A 27,339-nucleotide genomic window follows, 5' to 3' on the forward strand; every position below is an offset into this window, starting at 1 on the left:
TTGGTCAGACCGGTTGCTCTCAAAACCCTGTCTCCTGATAAGATGTTATCCATGACAATGGTACCCAAAACTTCATTAGCAATTTTAATTTCTCCCCGGTCCTGTGGTCCTGTGATCTCGCCCTGCCTCCATTTGCCTTGTGATATTCTATTACCTTGTGAAGCAGGTGATCTCTGTGACCCACACCCTATTCGTACACTCCCTCCCCTTTTGAAAATCCCTAATAAAAACTTGCTGGTTTTGCGGCTTGTGGGGCATCACGGAACCTGCCGACATGTGATGTCTCCCCCAGACGACCAGCTTTAAAATTTCTCTATTTTGTACTCTGGCCCTTTATTTCTCAAACAGGCCGATGCTTAGGAAAAATAGAAAAGAACCTATGTGACTATCGGGGCAGGTTCCCCAATAGTAATGAAACGGAATTTGAAGGAGTTTTAAACGTTTGAAAGGTAAGCATAAAAGAAAATTAAGAAATAAGGGATATGTGAAAGAACCTAAAAAGGAAAACCAATATGAATTGTGAGCTGTTAGGTTGACACAAAAGTAATCATGGTTTTTGCCATTAATACATTGTGGCCTCTCTGTCGGGGACACTGGACAATTTTTCTACTTCACACTGAAGAAAAATTATTCATTTGAAATTCTTTAAAACTAAAAGTAAACTTCATTTGTCTTTTTTAAGATTATTGTGTAATTTTGTGATGTTAGGAAACTATATATGATCATACCTCTCAAGGATGAATTCAACTAAATGAATATTATTTGTGGGCAGAATGATTTAGGTGGATGAGTGCTGACTCTAGGGCTGAACTTCTTGGGTTCAAATTCAAGCTCTGTAATTTACTATATTTACAGGAAGTTAAGTCACTTTACCTAAGCTTCCTTTTAATCCTCAGTAAAAAGGGACGTTATGATGCTCAATTGAGTTCATGCATACAAAATACTTAACACATACTTATCACAAAAATATATGATTATTATTTACATTACACACAAAAAAACAAATAGGAAGACTTAAGAAAGAAAATTTACACAAAATAAGAAGCATTTTAGAATTTCAGGACTTTGCTTTCACTGAAAAATTGTCCAATATTTCATTTGAAGAAAAATACTATGAGTAGGATCAAATAAAATACAAGAGACTGACAAGGTCATTATTAAATATAAAATGTATATGCATATAAAATATATACATATATAAATGTATTTGGCAATTGAATATTTACTCAGTAAAATATGCACTGGCTGAATATAAATTTATTTCCATTAAAAAAGACTTTAGAGAATACATGTTCAAGAAAATATATCAAGCCTTTGTTACAAAGTGGCTAATGTATTCGGACTGTTTGACTTTATTTTAAACTTAAATAGACTTCCCGAGTTCCTCAGCTTTATCATCATATTCAAATCATCAAAACATGTACCATAGTCATTAATCAGATTTTTATAACTGAAGATAGATTTCTCAAAATAAAATTTAAATATATATATATATATATATGTCTGAAGAACAGGAAAATAGGTAATGATGTTCTTTATCCTGCATGAATAAATCACCATTTGCTTGTTTTTTGTGTGTGTATTTCAAGCAATACATTTCACAGTAAAATGGTAATGAAGGAAGTAGAAGCCCGTGATCCATTCTCTAGTCCTCACCAATCCTTAACTAAGGGCTTATTCTTTGGGAATGATTCATATGACAGCCAAAAACCAACAGACAAAATCTGCTTCTTTTCAATGCTTGTCAACAATGCAACAATGGAAATAGCACGCCACTACATGAAACAGAGTATTAAGGATCTGATCATATTTCATTTGCTTTGGTATACTGTAACAAGTTAAATTTCCTATATAATACATTAGACATAATGAGTAAATTCAAGCTTTGTCATTTAAATAGATATGTAGAAATAAGAGCTATTAACCAAGTATATTTTCTCAAAATTTTGCAAAACATGTAAAATATGACATTAATTAAATATGTATAGCCTTTAGGCAACACAAAACTGATGGGTTCATTAGGACAATTCTTTTTTAATAATATGAAAGTTACATTACAAATATCATTATAAACTATTTCAATGAAAGGAGTTAGATCTAGCAAAGGTTTTACTTTAAGTGCAAATGCATCATTAAAACAGTGCCAGCTGTATTAACGCACATAAACTCCCTCTGTAACATGCTCTAATTTATACTGCCATCTTTCAAAAAATAATATATGAAGAGGACAGTTGGAAGCTTCAGTAAGAACATTAGCTAAATATCAATCTTGTTTTTCTTAGTTCTCAATCTTAAATACAGGGAAAATTTTAATATTTAAAATAAAATGCATTTTAAATTCATTTACCACAATTTTTCCAAAACACTGGCAGGGTGTTTGATTTGAAGTCATGCTTAGGAGTTGTATCGAGGCAGAATATTAAATAAAACTCTTGAAAACCATAATACAATTTTATGCACATAACGTCAATCTATAATAGAGTTCTATAATCCATGATCTTAAAAACATATCAGATTATATTTTTTAAAAAATTTCAATAGTTTTGGGGGAACATGGGTTTTTTTGGCTATATGGGTAAGTTCTTTAGTGGTAATTTCTGAGATTTTGATGCACCCACCACACGAGCAGAGTAGACTGTACCCAACGTGTAGGCTTTTATCCCTCACCCCCTCCCACCTTTCCCCCCTCACCCCCCTCCCACCTTTCCCCCAGAATTCCCAAAGTCTATTGTATCATTCTAATGCCTTTGTGTCCTCATAGCTTAGCTCCAACTAAGTGAGAACATATGATATTAGGTTTCCATTCCTGAGTTACTTAGCTTAGAATAATGGTTTTCAAACTGAATGGGGTTTGAGATTCTGGATTTCTAAGGATAGAAAGCATCATAAAAGACATCCAGTACAATTTTACTTCATTTGTGAGAATCTGCTCTTCAACAGGTAATTTTACAGATTTTGGAGGCACTACCTCTTTTATGGCTAGGCCATTTCACAGTTGTACTATTTCCTTATTAGAAACACTTCCTTATATTTTGTCAAAAGCTATTTTCTTATTGGTTCCAGTTCTCTCTTTGGACAATAAAATAATCTGTCTATTCTCGCTTCCACATGGCAAATCTTGAAAAAAATTCAGAGAGTTAGCCTTCCTACTCTAAAGCTTTGCTAATCTAGGTCAATTGTTCCTAGTTCCCTCAAACATTTCTCAAGTTACTAGGTAACAGAACACTGTCCCATATGGACTCATCAATGCTGTCAATATTCCTCTCATCGTGTGTGACTCATAACAAGCCAAATGTTTAACTGTAGTTTACCATCTCCCTTAACAAGTGAAGTTAAAAATCCTGGTTCTGGAATGATGCCATCATTTTCAATTGGAAATTAATTTGTTTTCTTATAAACTAGAAATAATGACTTCTTGTTTTTCAAAATATGTCAGCTCTGCCTAGCCCACAGAATTGTGGTATGTATCAAATAACAAAATACAACTGATAGTGCTTTGAAAATTGTAAAGCACTATAAAAGTGTGGGGTAGAGATGCTGTTATTATTTTTAGCATTCTCTTAAAGATTAATTCAGTTGCTTATCAAATCCAGTTGAATTTCCACTCTTTATTCAGGAACTATTGTTAAGTGAGATAGAATAATACAAATTCTTTATTGTCTAGTAAATCTCAAGCAACATATTAATACTTTACCTGTAATATTTTAGTTAATGGACATAACCTTGTGGAGGTAGTACAATTAATTCTATTTTACCTATTAGAAAATTCCCAAGATTATATACATATTCTTATTAAATTTCCCCTGTTGGATTCAGATCACTGTTCTCTGGACCAGTAAACTCCAAATATTTTTATTGGAACTCGCAGATGGTAAAAACAATTGAGCCACATTTCAATAACCTTATATAATTTTGTTTATAAATTATATGTACTAATATCCTGATTTGTACACTAGTAAAATTAGTAATTTAAAAGGTTGATCTAACTATAAATGAAAATTCTAAAATTTTCTCACTGTGGAATATCTTTCTATCCTTAAAAATGTGTATATGTGGCAGTGGCGGCGGGGAGGTTTAGGCAACATGCATGGCACATGTATACATATGTAACCTGCACATTGTGCACATGTACCGTAGAACTTAAAGTATAATATGTATATATGTATATATATATATAAAGAATTTATTTCCTCAATAAATAAATAAATAAATAAATAAAACATCCCAACAATTCTTCTACACCAAGTTTGGCAAACTAAGACTCAAAGGTTAAATCTGGCCATATAATATTTTTCTACAGTCCATAAACTCATAATGGTTTTTATATTTACAAATGGTTGACAGAAGGCAAAAGAAGAATACTATTTTGTGATATGTGAAAATTATATGAAATGAAAATTGTATAACTGTATTACAAATTTTTATTGGAACACAGACCTGCTTCTTTTTTTCACCCTGTCTATGGCTACTTTCATCCTGTAACTACAGACATGAGTATTTGTGACAAAGTTTGTATGGCCTGCCAAGCCTACCTAAAATATTTGCTCTCTGGAACTTAGGGGAAAAAAAAAAAAAAAAAGCTTGCAACCCCTGCTGTAGACCAGTGAAATCTTATTTTTAGTAGAAGTATAATGACAGTCATTGGAAATAAGACATTTTGTAGTTAAAGGGACTGGCCTTATAGTTTGAAACTCAGGCTTCTATTTCTTTCTCTCACTAGCTGCACATCTCTTGGAAATGATCTTTGCTTTCTGGTCCTTCAGGTCTGCATTTGTGAAATAACATTGGATTATATGAGCCCTCTGTGCTTGAAAGTTCATCAATTTTATGACCCTGAAATGTGCCATGCATATACAAATACATCTGATATACATGCACCACAATAAGAACCAGACATGTATGGCTCAGAGTCTTTCTAGACTTGATGGGATAACTAACTATAGTAATATTAAAAATAAATATTTGCATTGATAATACAGTTGGCATCATTCAGTGTAATACTAAGAAATGCATTTTCAAAGTGTTATGCTTGAAAGAGCAGAACTGTAATTTAAGAAAATGAATGCTTCAGCATAAATAAGTTATGACCTCTAAGACCATAAAAATGTAAATCCAGATTTAATGAAGAATTAAATACTCTTGAATTCACCATTAAAAAACCCAATTTGATGTTGAATACTATAAAGTTTATTTCACCTTTTAGAAAGCCTTATGAAACATTTTCTAAAGTCTTAGGTTGCAAAGCAGATTTATTTTACCCATTCAATTTTACTTTTACTCTGAAAAATAATTAAGATAAAACAGTTATATAAGTACAATGTAATATTTAAAACAAGCCATTTATAAAAGACTTCTGATTGTGTTAATAAATAAAAAAGTGCTTTTTAAAAAAATAAGTGTTTATGCTCCTTTCAGCATTCTGAATGATTTTTCTGGATCAGTTTATTATCAGTGGTAACAAAGATTTTAGACCTTCTGATAGAAAGCATGTAATGATGATTGAGAAATTTTTTCAGCCAGAGCAGGTCCAGCTTGTAAATTATTGCAGAAAAAAGTGTGTCAAATAACGGAGGTAGATTTTCCAGATGCCTAGGAAATCCCCCGTTCATGTGAAAAACATTTGGACTCTAAATAAACTCTTTGAGGACAATAGGTTACCAGTTTCTCTGGTCTCACAGACATTGTCTGCTAAAGTATTCTGATGATAATAAAAGAGCATAATTTTCTCAGACATTAAGAATGTGACTTTAGGTCGGGCGCGGTGGCTCATGCCTGTAATCCCAGCACTTTGGGAGGCCGAGGCGGGCGGATCACGAGGTCAGGAGATCGAGCCATCCTAGCTAACACGGTGAAACCCCGTCTCTACTAAAAATACAAAAAATTAGCCAGGCGTGGTGGCGGGCGCCTGTAGTCCCAGGTGCTGGGAAGGCTGAGGCAGGAGAGTGGCGTGAACCCGGGAGGCGAAGCTTACAGTGAGCCGAGATTGTGCCACTGTACTCTAGCCTGGGCGACAGAGCGAGACTCCATCTCAAAAAAAGAAGAAGAAAAAAAAGAATGTGACTTTAAGGAGAACATTATTGGTGACCTATTTTCAGAAAAAAAAAAAAATACCATGCAGATACTAACAAGTGCTAACATATTTAAAAACACAAGAAGGCAGAGAGTTAATGCTAGGCTTGTCCCAGAAAAGTCTAAGATGTGCATTTATAACATTTGTGTAAAATTTCAAAAGTGAATCTGAAAACTGAGCACACCAATGCACAGATGAATTTCTATCACAAACATAAAAATTCTAGGGCTTGCTGTTGAACATTCATTGCTTGCCATCAAGCAAGAGAAAAGAGAACTAGGAGATGAGAGCTGACATCTTTGACTTCTAGAGTGAGAGCTCTTCCACTAGAATACATACACACAGTTTGAGGATGTATCTTTACTTGTTTTTCCATTTCTACATCCCTGGCATCTAGAATCATGGTGAGCATTTGGTAGGCACTCAGTCAACAGTTGTTGAATAAACTAGGGGTGCAATGGGGACAGTTACAACGTTAAAATTAAATAGGTGGAAAATCTACACTGTCAGTGTTTTGGAAATGGCCATATTTACTGCATCCCTCAAAGTGATCTTTCCTGATAATAAAGAAAATTGCTCATGAATTAATTAAGTCCTAAAGAATTTTTAAGTGTCCATCATTTCTAAGGTGTTCTTGGCACTGGAGATAAAGTAATAAATCAAACACAGTCTCTGACCTCATGGATCTTATATACTAGTGAAAGAAGTCAGAAAATAAATAATAAAATATCACTTTAATATGGCCAGGTGTGGTGGCTTACGCCTGTAATCCCAGCACGTTGGGAGTCTGAGGTGAGTGGATCACCTGATGTCAGGAGTTCGAGACCAGCCCTACCAATACGGCAAAACCCCGTCTCTGCTGAAAATACAAAAAATTAGCCAGGAGTGGTAGCATGCGCCTGTAGTCCCAGCTGCTTGGGAGGCTTAGACAGGCGAATTGCTTGAACCTGAGAGGCGGAGGTTCCAGTGAGCCGAGATGGCGCCATTTACTGCATTCCAACTTGGGCGACAGAGTGAGACTCTGTCTAAAAAAAAAAAAAAACCGAAAAGAAAAAATCAGTTATGATCACAAAGATTTTCTTCTTGATTATTTTTGGTTTCTCACCCTTTTTCTCTCACCCTTTGAAATGTCTTTGATTTAAAACACATGCACAACCATGTAAATCACACATATCCTTATCAATTATCAAGCCTGCCATGCCTACCCATCACACAGTCTCAAGCTTATCCACAAGATTCCTCAAGATCTGAATCCCACCCACTCCCCATTCCAACCTCACTTAGCACCCTCTTCCTTGCTCATTCCATCCACCCACACTATCCTGAAGTTGTTCCTCCAGCACACCAAACACTCACAGATCTCAGACATTTCCCTTTGCTGTTTCTTATGCATGGTATGTTTTGGTTACATTTAAGCCCCTCTTACAGACTCTGGAAATAAACACTGGGTTGAATTTTAGCTTTATTACTAATGGCCTGCAAAGTTGGTCAAGTTTCTCTTTCTCTCTGTGCCTCAGTTTCCTCATCTGTAGAAGGGAGTTTTTACCTAGCTCACAATTCGTTTGTAAGAATTAAATGAGTAAGGCTGCCTAACACATGATAAAATGCATGTAAATGCTACCAGATTGGCACAAAACTCTCTTTTACGTTCTTAAGGTCTTTGCTCAGAGAGGCCTACTGGACCCTCTCATTTAATATTACCACTTCCAGGCTGGGTGTGGTGGCTCACGCCTGTAATCCCAGCACTTTGGGAGGCTGAGGTGGGTGGATCACCTGAGGTTAGGAGTTGGAGACCAGCCTGGCTAACAGGGTGAACCCCATCTCTACTAAAAATTAAAAAATTAGCCGGGCGTGGTGGTGCACCTGGAATCCCAGCTACTTGGGAGGCTGAGGCAAGATAATTGGTTGAACCTATGAGGCAGAGGTTGCAGTGAGCAGAGATCGCACCACTGAACTCCAGCCTGGTGACAGAGTGAGACTCTGTCTAAAAAAAATATGTGTATATATATATATATATATATATATGTATATATATTTTATATATATATGTATATATATTTATATATATACACATTTCCATCTAATATATTATCTGCTTCTTGTTATTTACTTTAATCATCTTCCTCAACTAAAATATTAGATCCACAAAGGCAGGATTTTTGTTTCTGTGATTATTGCGTTCCTAGCACAGCACCTGGTTATAGTAGATGTTCGATAAACTTGTGTTCAGAGAAGAAATCAATGAATGTGTGATGCAGCCCTCTCTACAGTGAAGACATGAATATGTTTACAGACATCACTAATTTGACAATCTTTGATTCAACCATATATTGGAAAGCACTAACAGGTTGGTGTTTTGTGGCATATATAATAGTTTCAGATTTGAAAGAAATCTTCAATTCATATATTTTATACCACATTTTTTTTTTAAAAAGGCAAACAGTTTTCTTCACTAACACACTGAAATTTCTGGATCTGCTTTTATAAGTTAAAAGAAATATATTTTAGGCTGGATGTGGTGGCTCATGCCTATAATCCCAGCACTTCAGGAAGCTGAGGCAGGTGGATCACCTGAGGCCAGGAGTTTGAGACCAGCCTGGCCAATGTGGTGAAACTCTGTGTCTACTAAAAGTACAAAAAAAAAAAATTAATTAGCCAGGCATGTTGGTGCATGCCGGTAATCTCAACAACTCAGGAGGCTGAGGCAGAAGAATTGCTTGAACCTGGGAGGTTGAGGTTGCCATGAGCCAAGATCATGCCACTGAACTCCAGTCTGGGTGACAGAGCAAGGCTCCATAAAAACAAAAAAACAAAAAACAAAAAACAAAAAAAGCAAAATGGAAAATAACAGAAAACATTTTAGATGTATCAGAATTCAAAAATATTTATTATCTGTAGTACAAATTTACTACATATACTACATATATTATTTTTTACTCATCTCCTGTATTTATATAGTGTATCAGAGAAACGAATGTATATTCAAGAAATTTGTACAGGGAGTGACAATCTCATATTGATAAATAAAGTATCTAGGAATGGTGATATGGCTTGGCTGTGTCCCCACCCAAAATCTCATCTTGAAGTGTCAAGGGCGGGACCAGGTGGAGATAATTGAATCATGGGGACAGTTTCCTTCATACTGTTCTCATGGTAGTAACTGAGGTCTCGTGTGATCTGAATTGTTTTATTAGGAGCTTCCCCCTTCACTCAGCTCTCACTTCTCTCTCCTACCACCATGTGAAGAATGATGTATTTGCTTCCCCTTCTGCCATGATTGTAAGTTTCCTGAGGCCTCCCCAGCCATGTGGAACTGAGTCAATTAAACCTCCTTCATTATAAATTACCCAGTCTCCAGCAGCTCTTTATAGCAGCAGGAGAATGGGCTAATACAGTAAATTGGTACCGCAGAGAGTGGGGTGCTGCTATAAAGATACCTGAAAATGTGGAAGCAACTTTGGGAACTGGGTAACAGGCAGAGGTTGGAACAGTTTGGAGAGCTTGGAAGAAGACAGGAAGATGTGGGAAACTTTGGTACTTCCTAGAGACTTGTTGAATGGTTTTGACCAAAATGCTGATAGTGATATGGACAATGAAGTCCAGGCTGAGGTGGTCTCAGATGAAGCTGAGGAACTTCTTGGGAACTGGAAAAAAGGTGACCCTTGCTGTGCTTTAGCAAAGAGACTGGTGACATTTTTCCCCTGCCCTAGATATGTATGGAACTTTGAACTTGAGAGAAATGGTCTAGGGTTTCTGGCAGAAGAAATTTCCAAGTGGCAAAGCATTCAAGAGGAAGCAGAGCATAACAGGTCAACAAATCTGCAGCCTGATGATGCAATAGAAAAGAAAAACCCATTTTCTGGGGAGAAATTCAAGCCCACTGCAGAAATTTGCATAAGTAATGAGGAGTTGAATGTTAATCACCAAGACAATGGGGAAATATCTCCAGGGCATGTCAGAGACCTTCCTGGCAATCCCTCCCATCACAGGCCTGGAAGCCTAGGAGGGAAAAATGGTTTTGTGGGCTGGGCCTAGGGCCTCCCTGCTCTTTGTAGCTTTGGTACATGGTGCACTGCATCCCAGCTGCTTCAGCTCCAGCTGTGGCTGAAAGGGGCCAACGTACTGCTCAGGCAATTGCTTCAGAGAGTGCAAACCCCAAGCCTTGGCAGCTTACACGTGGTGTTGGGCCTGTGAGTACACAGGAGTGAAGAATTGAGGTTTGGGAACCTCCACTTAGATTTCAGAGGATGTATGGAAACACGTGGATATCCAGGCAGAGGTGTGCTGCATGGACAGAGCCCTCATGGTGAACCTCTGCTAGGGCAGTGAAGAAGGGAAATGTGGAGTTGGAACCCCCACAGAAAGTCCCCACTGGGCCACTACCTAGTGGAGCTGTGAGAAGAGGGCCACAGTCCTCCAGACCCCAGAATGGTAGATACATTGACAGCTTGCACTATGCACCTGTAAAAGCATCAGACACTCAATGCCAGCCTGTGAAAGCAGCTGGAAGGGGGGCTGTACCCTGCAAAGCCACAGAGTGGAGCTTCTCAAGGCTGTGGGAGCCCACCTCTTGCATCAGTATGACCTAAATGTGAGACATGGTGTCAAAGGAGATCATTTTGTAACTTTTTATGTTTAGTTTAATGTTTAGTTAAAGTTTAATGACTGCCCCATTAGATCTTGGACTCTCATGGGGCCTGTAGCCCCTTTGTTTTGTCCAATTTCTCCCATTTGGAATGGGTGTATTTACTCAATGCCTGTACCTCCATTGTATTTAGGAAGTAACCAGCTTGCTTTTGATTTTACAGGCTCATAAGTGGAAGGGACTTGCCTTGTCTCAGATGAGACTTTGGACTATGGACTTTTGAGTTAATGCTGAAATAAGACTTTGGGGGACTGTTGGAATTACATGGTTGTATTTTGAAAGGTGAGGACATGAGATTTGGGAGGGGCCAGAGGTGGAATGATATGGTTTGTCTGTGTTCCCACCCACAATCTCATTTTGAGTTGTAATAATCCCCATGTGTCAAGGGTGGGACGAGGTGGAGATAATTGAATCATGGAGGCAGTTTCCCCATATTGTTCTCATGGTAGTGAGTGAGGTCTCACAAGATCTGATAGTTTTATTAGGGACTTCGCTCCTCACTTGGCCCTCACTTCTCTCTCCTGCCACCATGTGAAGAAGGACGTGTTTACTTCCCCTTCTGCAATGATTGTAAGTTTCCTGAAGCCTCCTCAGCTATTTGGAACTGTGAGTCAATTAAACCTCTTTCCTTTTTAAATTACCCAGTATTGGGCAGTTCTTTATAGCAGCAGGAGACTGGACTAATGCAAATACCTTACTCATACTTTCTCACACCCTATCACATTGTATAGCTATACTTTATCAAAATATTTAGAAAAATATTTATTTAAACAAATTAAATATAAGCCAATCAATTTTCTCACAAAGCCTCATGCTGTGCTAAAATATGTGCTGCAACTTGTTCAGAAATCATTATACAAAATAATAAAGGAAGGTTAACATAGATAAAGTAATACAGACTATTATAATAATTTTAAAGCCTTAAGTATAACCAAGAAACACTAAAACTTTTCTTTTTAAACATTTTAAAAGGCAAAACAAAATATTATCTTTCATTTGTTATTAGTTTGAATAAACAGCTTATAAAATACAAGAAAATATTGGGCTATTATGCCAAATCAGCAAAACCTACAATAAAAATTTCATTGTAAACTATATATAAAGGTCAAAATCAATTCTAATTATTATTTTTGGTTGCCTTCAATCTTTAAAATTTAAAAAGTGTTGAATTCCTAATTGTATTTAATTTAAAAATGCAGTAATTGCTTGCTGTTGTTTATTGTTAACTTTGGAATTTGATTAAATAATCTTATACAAACATATCAGCACATTTGCTTATGAAATCCAGGCACAAACTATACAGATGACTATCTTTAAATATTGCATTTAATTTTCTTTTGCCTTTGTTAAACAGAACTAATCATGTTTTCAAAATAAATTTACATTTCTCTCAAAAACAATTCTCAAATATTGCCACCTTTATTCTTGTAAGTGCCTATTTGCCCACTGAATGTTACTTTACCACACTCAGTATGACCATCTTATTGCCCATTTCTAACCTATTTTGTCAGAATATTATACCACCTGATTACCAGATTCAGAGTCACTTCTATAGTTCGTAATTGTGGCTTAGCTTTTAGTTCAGTGTAATTCAATGGACATGCTGAGGATTTTTGTCAGGTGAAGCATTAAGGGAGGTTTCACCATCCCTCCCTTTGATGTATTTTCTTCACTTGAATGCTAGGACATTGTCTCTCAGTTTTCTTTCTACATCTCTGTTCTTTTGCATTCTCATTTGCTGGTAACTTCTCAGCTTCTCAAATTCTAAAAAAAACTTCGGATCTTTTTTCTATCTCTATACTCTCTAGCTTGGCTATTTCTTCTATTATTGTGAATTTAAATACTATGCGTGTTGATGGTTCTCAAATGTATATCTCTATTCCTACTTCTCACCTGAACTCCACTCAGATATGCTACTGTTTATTTGTTATTTCCATTTGTATATCTCATAAGCATTCTCAACCAGAATATTAAAAAATCAAACTTTGATTTTACATCCCTCCAGCCTTTCTCTTTTCAATAAATGGCAGCTCCACTCTTTATGTTTGAAATCAACCTTGACTCATCTCTTTCTTTCTTCCCACCTACAATCCTTAAATTCAACAGCAAATGTTGTTGCCAATACCTTCAAAATATGTCCAGACTCTCAACTCTCAACAGTTTTCACACTTTCTATTGCCAGCCCCCAGATCTGAGCCACCATCTCACCATTGGTTCATTGTAATAGTCCCCTGTTTCTTCTGCTTCCATCCTTGCTCAACTTCAATTTCTTCTCAACATAGCAGATCGAGTGAGCAGGTTTAAATGTAAATCAGCTCACAATAGTCTTTTGCTCAAAGTTTCATTGTAAATAAAACCCAAAATCTTTGTAATGGACCATAAGAGCCTGCTTGATCTTCCTCATCCCTCTTACTTCTCTGGCTTTGTGTGCTCTTTTCTCCCATTTGCTTATTCTTCTCAGCCACTGTGGTACCATTGCTTTTCCACAATACATCACAAACACAGTTGCATGCCATCGTACCTCCACACTTACTTTTCTCTCCGACTAGCACACATGGCTCACTCCCTTTTTGTACCTGCATACATTCCCTCAGTTGTCATCATCCCTAGTTAGCCTGTGTTGAATTACAATCTAATTGCACCCTCCCTGAAGACACTTTGTAGTTCTCTTTCCCGATTTAGTTACTTCCTTAGCACTCATCAACATCTGACATACTATATAAGGTGATTTTTTAGTTTTGTATTTTCCATCTTATCCCACTAAGCATTAAGCTCTGTTGAAGGCCAAAATTTTGTCTGTGTACTGCCATTTCTTTGACCAACACCAGTGACCAACCTTTAGAAGGTACCCAAAACACATTTGTTATTAGTGAATACATAAGTAAAAGTTTACAACTCTGGAGTTATTCAAAACAATTTATCTTGATTACTATTGAGTGCCTTTACCGCTCCAGTTTCTCTAGGTCTGGAATATTTCTGGCTCTTGGCTGACTTTAACCTCCACTCCAATGACTTTGATCTTACAATTTAATGACAGGCCTATCAAGTTCCAACTCTCTGTGTTCCGGCTTCTAGGTTCCCTGTATGTTGGCCCCACCCACTTGGCAGGTGTGATAGCCTGTTTGCTCTGCTGGCCTCGCCTAGAGTCGCTTGCTGCAGCACACCCAGTCTCTGTCACTCATTTTTCAAAACCAAGTTATGCCAATCTGCTGGCCTTTTCCCCATCACCTTATATAAATTTGTCTCTCTTGAACCTGGATGTACCCAAAAGATATTGAACTGCCTCAATCCAAAAGGCATATCTAATTCCATTTCTTTGCCCATTCCAGCCTGCTTTATACCATTGCAATCTTCCCCTGCTATGTCACAAGATGGGACAAGTCCTCAGAGTGCCTGCCTCCTGCTTTTGTGATCCTTTTCTTTCTCGGGTATTAGCCTTTTCAGGTAAACTTGGATCATGACTTGAATAAGGGGAGAGTGTACTTCTGGAGCTCCAAAAATTCATATTACCAGGGGAAAGAAAGTGTGAGGTCTCTAGGTTTAGAGTGGATGTGATGGTGGGCTGCAGGTTGTTCTAAGAGTCTGCCAGACCCCCATGAGTGGACCCCTAATGATGGCTTGTTTTGGTTCTTCTCATCTTAGCAGAGAGAGAAATTAACTTTTCCTATTAGAATGGTAAGAATAAAATGTCACTAGGGAATGTACCTTGGTACCACCCTTTACTGTGTCTCTCCTATTTCTTAGGAGTTAGAAATAAAAAGATTTTTGTTTGTTTTGTTTTTAAAAAGCCAGCTCTTATAACAAAACCAGATATAACCAATTTTCATAAAATCTGCAGAGTGCTAAAATAGAAATGTACACAAGAAATATATTGAAGGTTGGCATGTGCAAAGGTGAGGAGGCTAGCCTGAACCTGGTATTTCTGGATTCAACGTGCCTGATGTAGATTAAATATGGGGAAGTGATTTTAGATAATATAAAAGAGTTAAGCAGATGTGATTAGGAAACTCATACATAGGGTAGCCAAAATGGCTCCTAAGTATACTGCGGAATGTACAAATTCTTTAGTAATTTTATAAATGCAAGTGAAATCACAAGTGATATTGTACAGCACCCATTGAATTAATAGAATTTGGAAGGTGGGTGAGTCCAAGTATTGACGAGGTCACAGAAAACCAGAAACCCTCATGAATTTCCAATGCCATCTGAAAATAAATCTGATTGTACTGAATGAACTCAGTATGCTTATAGCATGTCATTCAAATGGAATTTCTGGTAGAGTGTTTTTGCTTCACAGGCTTAGGAAATGGCTACTTTAAAGAGAAAAACAGTTGCTTAGACATATGAGATATGATTATAAAATGAAAAAAACTAACATTCATACATTAGCAAAACTGCTTCTGGGAAGGATTTAGAAGATTCAACTTTCAATTGCATAGGCACTGAGGCTTCACTTTTTTATGTCATTTTAATTTGATAGTGTAGTTTGCCATCACATTCATTTCACATCTTAGCAGTTCCTATCTTTTTTCTATTCACTAATTTACCACTGGTTCTTTTTTTTTTAATTAAAATAATTACAGATCGGGTGGGAGGTGTCTCACTATGTTACCAAGGCTGGTCTTGAACTCCTGGCCTCAAGCAATCCTCCCAAGTTAGCCTCCCAGTTAGCTGGGATTACAGGTGGGACCCACTGTGCCTGGCTTCTACTGATTTTTTATGTTCTATTGTCTCATTATGGTATTTACTCCAACTACCATACTTATATTAAATGTTTAGCCCATCTATTTGTAGTAGTTTGTTCCATATATTTTTCCATTAATATTCAGATTAATAGAATTATTAGTTAATCTTTGTTTTCAAAAGTTAATTGGGAAAATAACATGCTGTTCCTACTTTTTAATATTAGAGGCTTCTTTTGTGTTTTCTACGCTTCTGAATCATAGTCCTGTAGGTAATTTTTATTCAAACACTACAATGAGTAAGTGGAAAATTTTAATCAAGAAAATTTTTCTGAGGCAGAGGAGTTAGGAACAAATGTTTATTACATGTTGAGGGAAAATGAAAGAGAGGGGCTTTCCAATTGAAGGGAAACTCAAAGCCATGGAAATAAGTAGAAAGAAGTAGCAAGGAAGAGTGGAAAGTTGGCTGGATTTAGCTGGATGGGAGAGTCAGTCTGTAGTGGGAAAAGATAAAATTAGAGAGGTACAAAAGTGCTAGCTGACAGAGGACCTTGAATTATAGGCCAAGAGTTTAGACTTGATATGGTAGGAGTAGCTGATTCTTGAGCAGGAAAGTGACGTGATAAAAATGGCATTTGCAGAAGATTATTTTAGCAGTCTACAAAGGGATAACTGTAGCAAAAAGAGACTGGAATTGGGATAACCAGCAAAGAAGTTATTGTAACCCCTGTGTGAATAGAATAAGTCTGAAGTTATAGAAAAAGGGAGAAAGTGATAAATTTGTCAGGCATCATAAAGAAAAGTGGCTTTTAAAGCTTGCTTTCTAGATGGCCAATTTCAGAATTACTTCGAGTGCTTGTTAAAAATTCACATTTCTGTACTACATGTCAAAATTTTTAATGTGATACTTTCAGTGTGATGACTGGGAATGAGCATTTTAAAAAGTTACCTATGTGACATGTTTTAACATAAAAGTTTGAGAACTTCTGGCCTAGTGGAAGAATTAAGAGACTATAATGACTATATCTTGGAGTAAGGGAGGGAAAAAAGGATACAGTGATCATATGGCAGTCAATACAGGGCTCAGGAAAAATAATGGAATGATGAATCAAATCTTTAAAATAGAGTTGATGTTTTAGAACAACTTTAGGTATATGTATAGCTTTCCCCAGTATCAACATCCCTTATCAGAGAAAAATATTTGTTCTAACAGCTGAACCTACATTGCACATCGTTACCACCAGAGTCCATAGCTTAGAATTCAGCTCTTGATATTGCACATGCTATGGGTTTGAATAAATGTATAGTATATGTATCTACCACTATAGTATTATAGGAAGTAGTTTCACTGCCCTAAAAATCATCTGGACTCCACCTATTTATCCATTCCCTCTCTCACACCCTAACAACAATTGTTCTCTTCACTGTTTTTGTAGTTTTGCCTTTTTCGGAATTTCATAGTGTTGGAATCATACAGTATGTAGCCTTTTCAGATTGGCTTCTTTCACTTAGTAATATGAATTTAAGTTTCTTCCACGTCTCTTCACAACTCATTTATTTTCAGCATTGAATAATATTCTATTGTCTGGATTTATTTATCCATTGAAAAATAAATGTATTCATTCACTTACTGAATGATATCTAGCTTGCTTCAAAGTTTGGCAACTACAAATAAAGATGCACAGGTTTTTGTGCAATAAAAGTTTCCTGCTTCTTTGAGTAAATACCAAGGAGTGTGGTTGCTGGATCACATGGTAAGAGTATGTTTAGTTTTGCAAGAAACTGTTCTCTAAAGTGACTGCATACATTTGCAATCCCACCAGCAACAAACGATAATTAATTGGAATTTGAAATAAATAAACTGAGCAATCATGGCAAAAAAAAGATGCTGAATTTTGTGATTAACAGGTTAGAATTAAAACAAAAGCCTTCACAGAAATGCACCTGAGACATTGAGAAAGTTAGTGAGAAGTCTGCAGTAAACGTAAACGTGGAATACACCGCACTACTGATGACAGCTGAAACAATTAAATACAGGCTATCACTTTATACAGAAAAGTAGGGTCCTATACATAGGTCTCCCCTAATTTAAGTGGGAGAAGAAGAAGAAAATTTGCCAAGGAAGGAAGAATAGCAAACAAAGATGTAGAAAAGAATCTGAGTGTCCTTTGAGCAAAGTCTGGGAAGAAAAAACATTTAAAATAATTAAAAAGGAGAGGAGGGTTTTGTCAATTGTACACACTCTCTATGGTCCTTGGGTTTCATGTCATAAGACCTAGTTGTTTGTTTCCCAAACTTGACTTAGGACAAGGATCATTTGGTGTATTTATAAAAAACTCAGACTCCCAGGTCCCATCTCAGTACTAAAGTCAGAATATGTAGGAAAAAAGCCCAGGAACTGGAATTTGGCAAGTTTCTCAGGTGGTTTTTATGACTGCTCAGAGGCTAATTGTTTCTTATTGAGATTAGCAGTTCCCAAACTGTTCATAGAGGGATGGTGGTGTATGTTGATATAATTCGGGTGTAAAATAATAGACTTGTACGCAGGCATGGCTAACTAAAATTACTTCAGGTGAAGATGGAAGTACCCTTCCAGATTAAAATAGAGCGGTGGTTCTCAATCCAAGGCGATTTTGTCTTTTGGGGACATTCCGTAACATTTGGAGACAATTGTGATGGTCAAAAATTGGGGGTGTGGGAAAGCTGCTGTTATCTAGCAGATACAGACAAGTGATATGCTAACAGTCCTATCGTGCAAAAGAGACCCTTCACCTCTCTCCACAGCAAAGAACGATTGGCCAGCATGTCAACAACGCCAAGACCTAGAAACTACACAATAAAAGCGAATAATAGTTGAACGCAATAAGTGAATCACATTTGGATTATGGTTTAAAATTAAAAGTAGCAGCAACAGCGGCTATAAAGTATATTCTCAGAACACTTGTGGGAAACTGGTTTATGGGATTACTAGTGTATAATATAGAATTATTGCTGTTGTTTTTCTAAGGTGTGATGTTAATTGAGTTACAATAATGAATGCTTTTGTTAGGATAGGTATGATGAAGGCTGTAAAAATGCGTACATATATGCATATATATATATATATGGAGAGAGAGAGAGAGAGAGGGTGATATGGTTTGATTCCGTGTCCCCACTTAAATCTCATCCTCAGTTGTAATCCCCATGTGTCAAGGCAGGGAAGCATTTGGACTCTGGGGGCTGTTTCGCCCATGCTGGTCTCATAATAGTGAGTGAGTTCTCATGGGATCTGATGGTTTTATAAAGAGCAGTTTTTTCCTGCACTTTCACTTTTCTCTCCTGCTGCCATGTGAAGAAGGTGACTGCTTCCCCTTCCACCATGATTATAAGTTTCCTGAGGCCTCCCCAGTCATGCAGAACTGTGAGTCAATTAAACCTCTTTCCTTTAGAAACTACACAGTCTCAGGTATTTCCTTATAGCAGTGTGAAAACGGACTACACAGAGGGATAACCTATATGTGATTAAATTTTAACAACTTTGAAAATAGGAAGAGGTCTAGAAATGTTTACTTATTCTTTCAACTGTGGTACATTTCGGTGTATTTGAAATGTGTACACTAAAACATTTAACAATATATGCTTTGGATTTGGACAGATTGGTTCCTTATGCTTGATTTGATTCTAAAATTATTTTTGATTTCCATCTTTATAGTGCTTTTGGCTGTTCTTAGTCATTTACAGACCCTGAGATGCCTTTGCTGACAGGAGCAGAAGTGTAGGCAATTGACACGTGACTCAGTGAGGAATCTGACAGCTTTGGCCAGTCTCCCTTTTTTATATGACTTCTCTTCTTCCTTTTATCTAGATGGCTTTTGCTCTCTGGGGGCAAACGATTCCAGACTGTTTTGCTCTCTTTCACTTTTCACTGCAGGGTCTAATTACCTGTGTGGTACCTGTGAATGGGAAACTACCCAGTGGCTTTCAAAAACTGTCCCTCAGGCACACAAAATAGGAAAAGAGATAAAGACCCACACCGTTTTTGCTTTCACTTGAACTATCTAAACCCTACCACAGCCACTTTCTAATCATGATATGATGCAGCTTGAGTGACTGAATGCCTACAGAGGCAAAGTTGTAATCTCTGGTACTCTCTCCTTACCCTGCCATACATTCCAGGGTAATGAACAATTTTGCTGAAGCACACCTTTCAGCTTTGAACAGTTTATAAGCTGTCCTCATGTTTTATTAAAACATGGTGGCTTTTTCTCTCTTGCTAAATATTTAAAAATATCTTTTCAGTGTTTATAGTGTCCTGCATTCTGGGGTGCTCTGTAGATACTTGATGAATTAATACAGGCCAGATTTTAAATATGGTATTTTCTGCAACTGGTAAACACACTGAAATATTTCTGAAAGTCTGTGGAAGATAATTCGTAGGTCAAGAATAATTTCTGAGAAGTGTCTAATTAAAGTCAATTTTATATATCAAATCATAAGTGAATAGATGCAGTGATATACTGTCACTGAATTTACTTTCTTGACTTTGATGTAGATTGCTCTATATTGCTCATTTTTAATATTTATAGAGAAATACTGTAATCCAATTTTTGAGTTAAAATTAAAACAAAATACACTTCTACAAAATAGGGCTGGTGGTGGCTTAACCAAAATGGTTTTGATTATCAAGATATTATGGCTATGTCGTATTTTTCTTACCAGAACTAAAGGGCTTTCTAAATGCTATTTTCTGATACTTTCAATTTGTAGAGTCTGAAACCGAACTGGAATGAATGAAAGTATGTTGGGATTTTCTACATCATCATAATTGTAGAATTATGTCTGTCTTAAACATACAGGCTGACTCCTGGCTTCATTTTATATGGGTTTTATCAGAACCTATTAACTCTTTAAGAAAAAACATTACTTTTTTTCTTTTGTTCATACACATATACTTTTAGGACAGCTATCTAAGTGAAAACTTAGCATTTAAGTGAATATTTCTAGGAATTAATTTTTTCTATGTAGAGATCAATCTACTTTTCAGAATTTTACAATGATATATTAGTATCAACTTTTCAACTAAAGCTTGAATTTTCTAATAAAAGTTTCCTAAATTAAAAAGAAGACCTATTTCCTTAGGAGAGCGTCACAAATTTGTTCACCATCTCAGATCATCAAAGGATGTCATTTTTAAAACTGATCATGTTGTAAAATAATACATGTTCTAGGATAATAAGCATATAGATTACATTAATAATTATTTTAAATATTTTAAAAATATATAGACTATATATTTAGAGTTGGAATAGTTTTCAAATCAATACTTTATTTCTGTACTATGATAACTATGACAATTTAAATTGTCCACAGTCAAAATATTCAATTTAATGATAACCTTTTTGGAGTTCATAATATGGTGATAAGTAAAAAAAAATAGGTTTTACAAAGTACTATATAGTTACTTATAAAAAATTGTCTGTGTATATTTAGCTTTATACATAGGTCAATAGACAGCATGAAAACAAATATAACCCCATTTCGACAGTATTTATACCTAGGGGTTGATAATACAAAGCAAATGAAGGGATGGAGAGTTGTAATTTTTCTTGTGTTTCATTTATTTTCTAAATATTTCCATAACATGCCTTAAATAGTATTAAAGAAAAAAAAGCTATAATGCTGTTTCCTCTTCAATGTGTGTGTGTATAACTTTAAAATCTCGTGAACACTTTATATGCTTGATATGAGGATTCTGCAGAAAATCCCAAATTCTGTAATATCTTAGCATGTTTGTTGGACTGAAAATATTTCTGATGACAGTCAAGGTCATTTATTAGCCAGCATGCAACACAGTCTTAAATTATCTTCTCAAGGCATTCTATCAAATAATGATGACATGATAAGTGAATAAATGCCTATTTGTCACTAAATTAATTAATGGATTTAGCTTGTAACCTGACTATAAGACTCAGATTGTGATAAAGTGTGACATCTGACATGTTAAGGAATTTCAATATTTTCAACTATAGACAATAAGTGTCAATGCAATATTATTGGCAATAATATCTTGGAATCCTTGTAGAAGAGACAGGATCAAAGAATACTTGGCAAGTAGGTGAGTTGATAGTGATCCACCATAAGCAGGAGCACAAAAGTTATTTAAAGACTTGCTAAGATATAACAACAAATGTAGAATAACATTCACATTTAAAAGAAGAAAAATAGCTTGCCCACTTAGGTGAATCAGAAATAAACAGGCTCATTTTGAACAAAGGCACTGAATGAATCATGAGCCTTAATACCAAATGTAGTACCGTATTATGAATAGAAGTTAAGATGTTGGTGGGGCGCAGTGGCTCATACCTGTAATCCCAGCACCTTAAGAGGCCAAGGTGGGCAGATCACCTGAGGTCAAGAGTTTGAGACGAGCTTGACCAACATGGTGAAACCCGTCTCTACCAAAAACACAAAAATTAGCTGGGTGTGGTGGTGCACACTTGTAATCCCAGTGACTTGGGAGGCTGAGACAGGCGGATTGCTTGAACCCAGGAGGCAGAGTTTGCAGTGAGCCGAGATTGTGCCACTGCATTCCACCCTGGGAGACACAAAGAGACACCATCTCAAAAAAAAAAAAAAAAAAAAAAAAGTGAAGATGCTGTAAGTGGAAGAGACACACATGTACTCAGGTGGAATGGAGTACTGGTCTATTATTTCTGTTACATTGAGACACACATAGGTAACACAAGTAACAGAAGCACCTTGGATCATGGCCAAAGTTGATGGCCAAATATTCAAATGCATGCATTTGTTTAGCTCCTCTTACATATGAAGTTTTATCTTATGGCTACACGCAAAAATGAGGCAAAGTCTTCCTCCAAATGTTCACAGTATTTTTTGAGGGGGCAGGCAAGGAAACACAACCGTGGAAAAATTGGCATAATATAGGCATTTATAAAGTGACTTAGAGGCAGAGGACAAAGAAACAAATTCTAATTAGGATATGGAGAAGACATCCTATTGGAGGTAATGTTTGTGCTGCACATTAAATAATAAATAATTTTCCCTCCCAATGACAACAATCGCAGGAATTCATATGGCTGATGCTGCATGGAACACTTCTCAGTGACAACTACCAGTGAGGTGCCTATTTTGTATTTTTGAGTGGAAAAAGACACGAATACTTTCAAAATTGTGTATGCATAGGCAAAGGTAATGATTATATATGCTTCTTCCTATTTCAAAAGGGACAGAACATGGGAGGCTTAGAAGCAGAATTCCAAGTTTCCTCTCCAAAATAGGCCTGATTATGACTAAATAATAGTGCAATGAAAACCTGAAAGTTTAACTAAAAAAAAATCAATTGAATCTAAATATTAACAATCCACTGCTTTAATAATATTCAAACAACACTGTATAGAACAATATTTGTCCAACAATCTAGTTAAATCTCTGTTTATATCTTGTTCATAGGGTTTTGTACTGTGAGGATGCTAGAGAAGGTAGCCCAAAAGATCTTTACAAACGAAAGTAAAATATCTGTGGTATTTTAGGATAAGCATTCATGAATTATGGGTTTAATTTATAACCAGCATCTAATAAAGATGATAGAATTATAAAGTGAGAATTAGCCTATGAGGATCAACTTGAAGTAAATGCTTCCTTAGGCTTGTGATGGCATTAAGACCCAGAGAGAATTTTCTAAAATATTAGTTAAAAGAAATTAAAGACGCTTTTAATAAATAGGAAAATAACTATATTCATTGATCTGAAGACCTAATATTGTTAAGATGGCAATATTCCCCTAATTGATCTACAGATTCAACCCAATCCCTATCAGAATATGAGCTGGCTTCTTTTAAGAAATTGATGAGCTAATTTAAAATAGATAGATGGATAAATAGATGATAGATAGATTATAAGAAACTAAGACTAATTAAAACACTCTTGCAAAGAACAAAGTTGGAAGACTCACATTATCCATTTTCAAAGCTTACCTCCAAAGCAACAGTAATCAAGACAGTGTGATTCTGACATAGGCTAGATGGATTAGTGAATAAAATTGAGAGGCCAGAAACAAACCTATGTGTGTATGGTCAACTGATTTTCAACAAGGGTGCCGAGACTATTCAATGGGCAAATAATAATCTTTTCAACAAATGGTTCAGAGACAACTGGATATCCACATGCAAAAACTGGGCTCTTTGTTTCACACCGTGTACAAAAATTAACTCAAAATGAATCAAATGTAAGAATGAAAACTATAAAATTCTTAAAGGAAACAAACAGTTGAATCTATGTGATCTTGGCTTTTACCATAGATTCCTATATATGACACCAAATACATGAGCAACAATAGAAAAAAAACAGATAAATAGGACTTCACCAAAACTAACCTTTCAAAGACACTATTAAGAAAGTGAAAACACAACCCATGGAATGGGAGAAAATATTTTAAAATGATATATCTGATAAAGGATCTGTGTTTAGAGTACATAAATAACAAAACAGCATAATAAAGAGATACATAGTCCAATTAATAAATGGACAAATGATCTGAATGGATATTTCTCCAGAGAGGATATATACAAATGGCCAATCTTTTTATATACATAAAAAAGATGCTTAACATCATTAGTGATCAAGGAAATGCAAAACAAAACTACAATAAGATAGCAATTCACATGCACTAGGATGGCTGTAATAAAAAATACAGACTATAGCATATGTTGGTGAAGATATGGAGAAATTTTATCCTCACGCATTGCTAGTTGGATTGTAATATGTTACGTGACTTTGAAAACCACTGTCAGTTCCTCAAGAAGCTTAACATAGTGTTATCATTTTGATCCAGCTAAGGGAATTCCACTCCTAAGAGAAATGAAAACATGTCCATATGAAAACTTGTACACAAATGTTCAAAGTAGCTATATTCATAATAGAGAAAAGGTAGAAACTACAATCCAAATGTCCATCAACTGATGAATGGATAAATAAAATGTGGTATATCTTTACAATGGAATGTTACTTGGCTAACAAAGGAAAAAGGATGGCTACATGCTACAACATGTATGAACCTTGAAAACATCATGCTACATTAAAGAGGCTGGTCACAAAACACCTATATATGATTTCATTTCTATGAAGCATTCAGAATAGGCAAATCTATATAGACAGAAAGTAGATTAGTGTATTTTTAGGGCTGAGGGGATTGGAGAGTAGAAGGGCAGTAGCTAAAATTACAAGAATTCTTTTTTTTTTTTTTAAGGGATGGGGTCTTGCTATGTTGCCCAGGGTTGAGTGCAATGGCTATTCACAGGCACCATCACAGTGTACTACAGCCCCTAACTCCTGGCCTCAACTGATCCTCCCATCTCAGTCTCCCAAGTAGCTGTGACTACAGTTATGCACTGCTGCACCCAGGAGGACTTCTTTTTGAAGGGTGGAAAATGTTTTAAAATTGATTATAGTGAAATTTTCCCATGAGTATGAGTATATTAAAACCATCGAATTATACACTTCTAATTGGTGAATTGCAAGGTATATGAATTACATATCAAAAAAGCTAATATAAATGAGATCTGAGACCTCAACAAGGCATATAAAAAATTATGACTAAATAAAAAATTTGGCTTTATAGTTTTATATTGCTTCAGGCACTTCAAATATATTATCTAACTTGATCACAGATAATCATGAGCAAAATAAACAACTTAAAGTGCATAAAGTAGTTTAGGCAGCTGCCATTGGTAGCTCAACTTCATGCTGAAATTTATTTTAAAAGATCAATTATATAAATTGTTATTCTTTTAAATGTCAAACACTCAGATTTAACTTGCCTATATATAGTTGAGAATAATTAAGTAGCCCACACGTTTCTGGCTATGTTCCTCGATTAGCAACGTCGTTTTATTTGTTTGTTTATTTTTAAATAACAGCGAACCAAAAAACCAAAAAGATATTTTATTTTTACAAAATCAAATATTTAGTTTCTTTATGTTCCTAATTATTTTATGATAATACTTCTCATAGTTCTTTGCCTATAAGATTTTTAGTGATTATTGTTCATTTCATCCCTGTTCAATTACACTGTTTGAATAGGATGGCTATTTGTTGTTGTAAGTTTTGCCTTTTTATTTTAATGAAAGAAAAAGCAAAATAGAAGCTGACTATCCAGTGAATTTTCTTATGAAAAGATCTGATTTTCTTGTTTCTTTCTTTCTTTTTTTTTCTTTTTAAAGAACCAACTTCTGGGAAATTAAAAGGAGGGCACAGTGTGTCCTTAACACACATGTCTGTACAAGTTCCCATGGCTGGGAAGATGATTTAAAGTGCAGTATGTGCAACCTGTTTTTCCAGTAATTACGAATCAAGACATACGTCTTTGCAATAAAAATAAGCTAACTGCCATTCTACATAAGCATTCCTCTGTCCTTGCTGACTTAATTTGATCACACAAATATCCCAACAAAGGTAATTTTGAACAGAACATCCTGATGCTAGATATTCCTTTTGCTAAGTTTCTTTCTTTTGAACTGCAGGAATACTTACTAGAAATTGAAGTATCCCATCAAACTTAGATTTTAGGCCTCTATAATACTCTAATACTCTAATCTTGCTGGAAAGTCATGGAGGAAGGAATAAATAAATTTCTGAACAATGTCTTGGCAAATATATTTGACTTTTCTGTTCTCCCACCTTTACTTACTATTCCTTATTTTTTCTTTTTAACTTTTTATTTGAAAATGCATGTAGACTCACAACAAAAGTATGAGGACTCACAAGAGGTTACAGGTCCCAGGTATCCATCGCTCAGCTTCCCCACTGGTAGTGTCTTACACAACTATAATGCATTATCAAAACCAGTAAAATGATATTGGCTTAACACCATCAACTAGACTACGGACGTTAATCAGATTTCACAAGTTTTTGCCTGCACTCAGTGATTCTAATGCATATGTATCTAATTCTGTGAAATTTAATCACACATAGAGCTTCACGTAACCACCATCTAATCAAGATACAGAAGTGCTCTGTCACTATGAAGGAACTCCCTTGTGCCTTCCCCTTTCTACTCACACTCTGTTCCCTCCACCCAGCAGCCTTCTTTAACCTCAGAAAGCCAGTGATCTGTTTTTCTACCATATAATGTAGTCATTTTAAGAAGTTATATAGAAGGAATCCAACATATTATATAGATAGAATATATGGGCAAGATGGCCGAATAAGATTACTTACTATTGTATACATTAACTAAAAATGATTTATAGATGTCTATTTCTTACAAATGTGACAGATTCATTATATATATATATATATATATATATATATATACTCATTTAAAAATCTCAAACACAGAATATAACTGTTGCACATATTAAGGGGAAGTGGAACTACTTTTAAATTTGTGACTCTATTAATATTGTACTGATTACAGAGAGTTAAGAATCAATGTTACCTTTGAAAAATTGTAGTCTTATAACACTAACTCTTTAGTTAATAGACAACTTATTACTGACAAACTATTTTCTTAACTGTCTATCCGTAATCTAAAAGTGAAAGACTAGTAAAAGCACAGTGAGATAACATTTTTTTATGTTCAGACTGCAGTATTCATTCATTTATTCAATCTCAAAATGTTTAGTTAGTGACTATTAGTTATGATGTATTGTTCTGAGTCATTGAGACAAATTATTAAGAATTTAATTGGAGAGAGAAAATTGCTGTTACATGGGAAATGCTATAATAGATATATGATTAAGGTAGAAATATAGAGGAAAAAATAATTCTGATTGATTGAATCAGAAAGAATTAACCTCAAAAAAAGAATATACAAACACACAGAAACAAACACACACACACACACACACACACACATGCACAGAAGCACACATGTACACAAAAACAATTTCCAAGTAGGGAAACAAAACTTGGAGTAGTCATGAGAGTGGCTGCTATATTATAAA

At 35.6% G+C, this 27,339-nt stretch overlaps 1 protein-coding gene and 1 long non-coding RNA gene across 5 annotated transcripts in view; one reads left to right on the forward strand and one right to left on the reverse strand.

Moving 5' to 3' along the window:
- The window catches only part of ROBO1 (roundabout guidance receptor 1), an 813,755-nt gene that overhangs the window by 727,835 nt on the left and 58,581 nt on the right, over positions 1-27,339 (reverse strand). The gene's annotated exons all lie outside the window — the stretch shown is intronic.
- LOC129532736 (uncharacterized) overlaps positions 2,797-27,339 on the forward strand; it is an 83,114-nt gene continuing 58,571 nt past the window's right edge. Inside the window, exon 1 of the long non-coding RNA XR_010132879.1 lies at positions 2,797-2,940. This is a non-coding gene — a long non-coding RNA (uncharacterized lncRNA). The remainder of the gene's footprint in view (positions 2,941-27,339) is intronic.

Source organism: Gorilla gorilla, chromosome 2, assembly GCF_029281585.2.
Source record: "Gorilla gorilla gorilla isolate KB3781 chromosome 2, NHGRI_mGorGor1-v2.1_pri, whole genome shotgun sequence".
NCBI classification, from domain to species: Eukaryota; Metazoa; Chordata; class Mammalia; order Primates; family Hominidae; genus Gorilla; species Gorilla gorilla.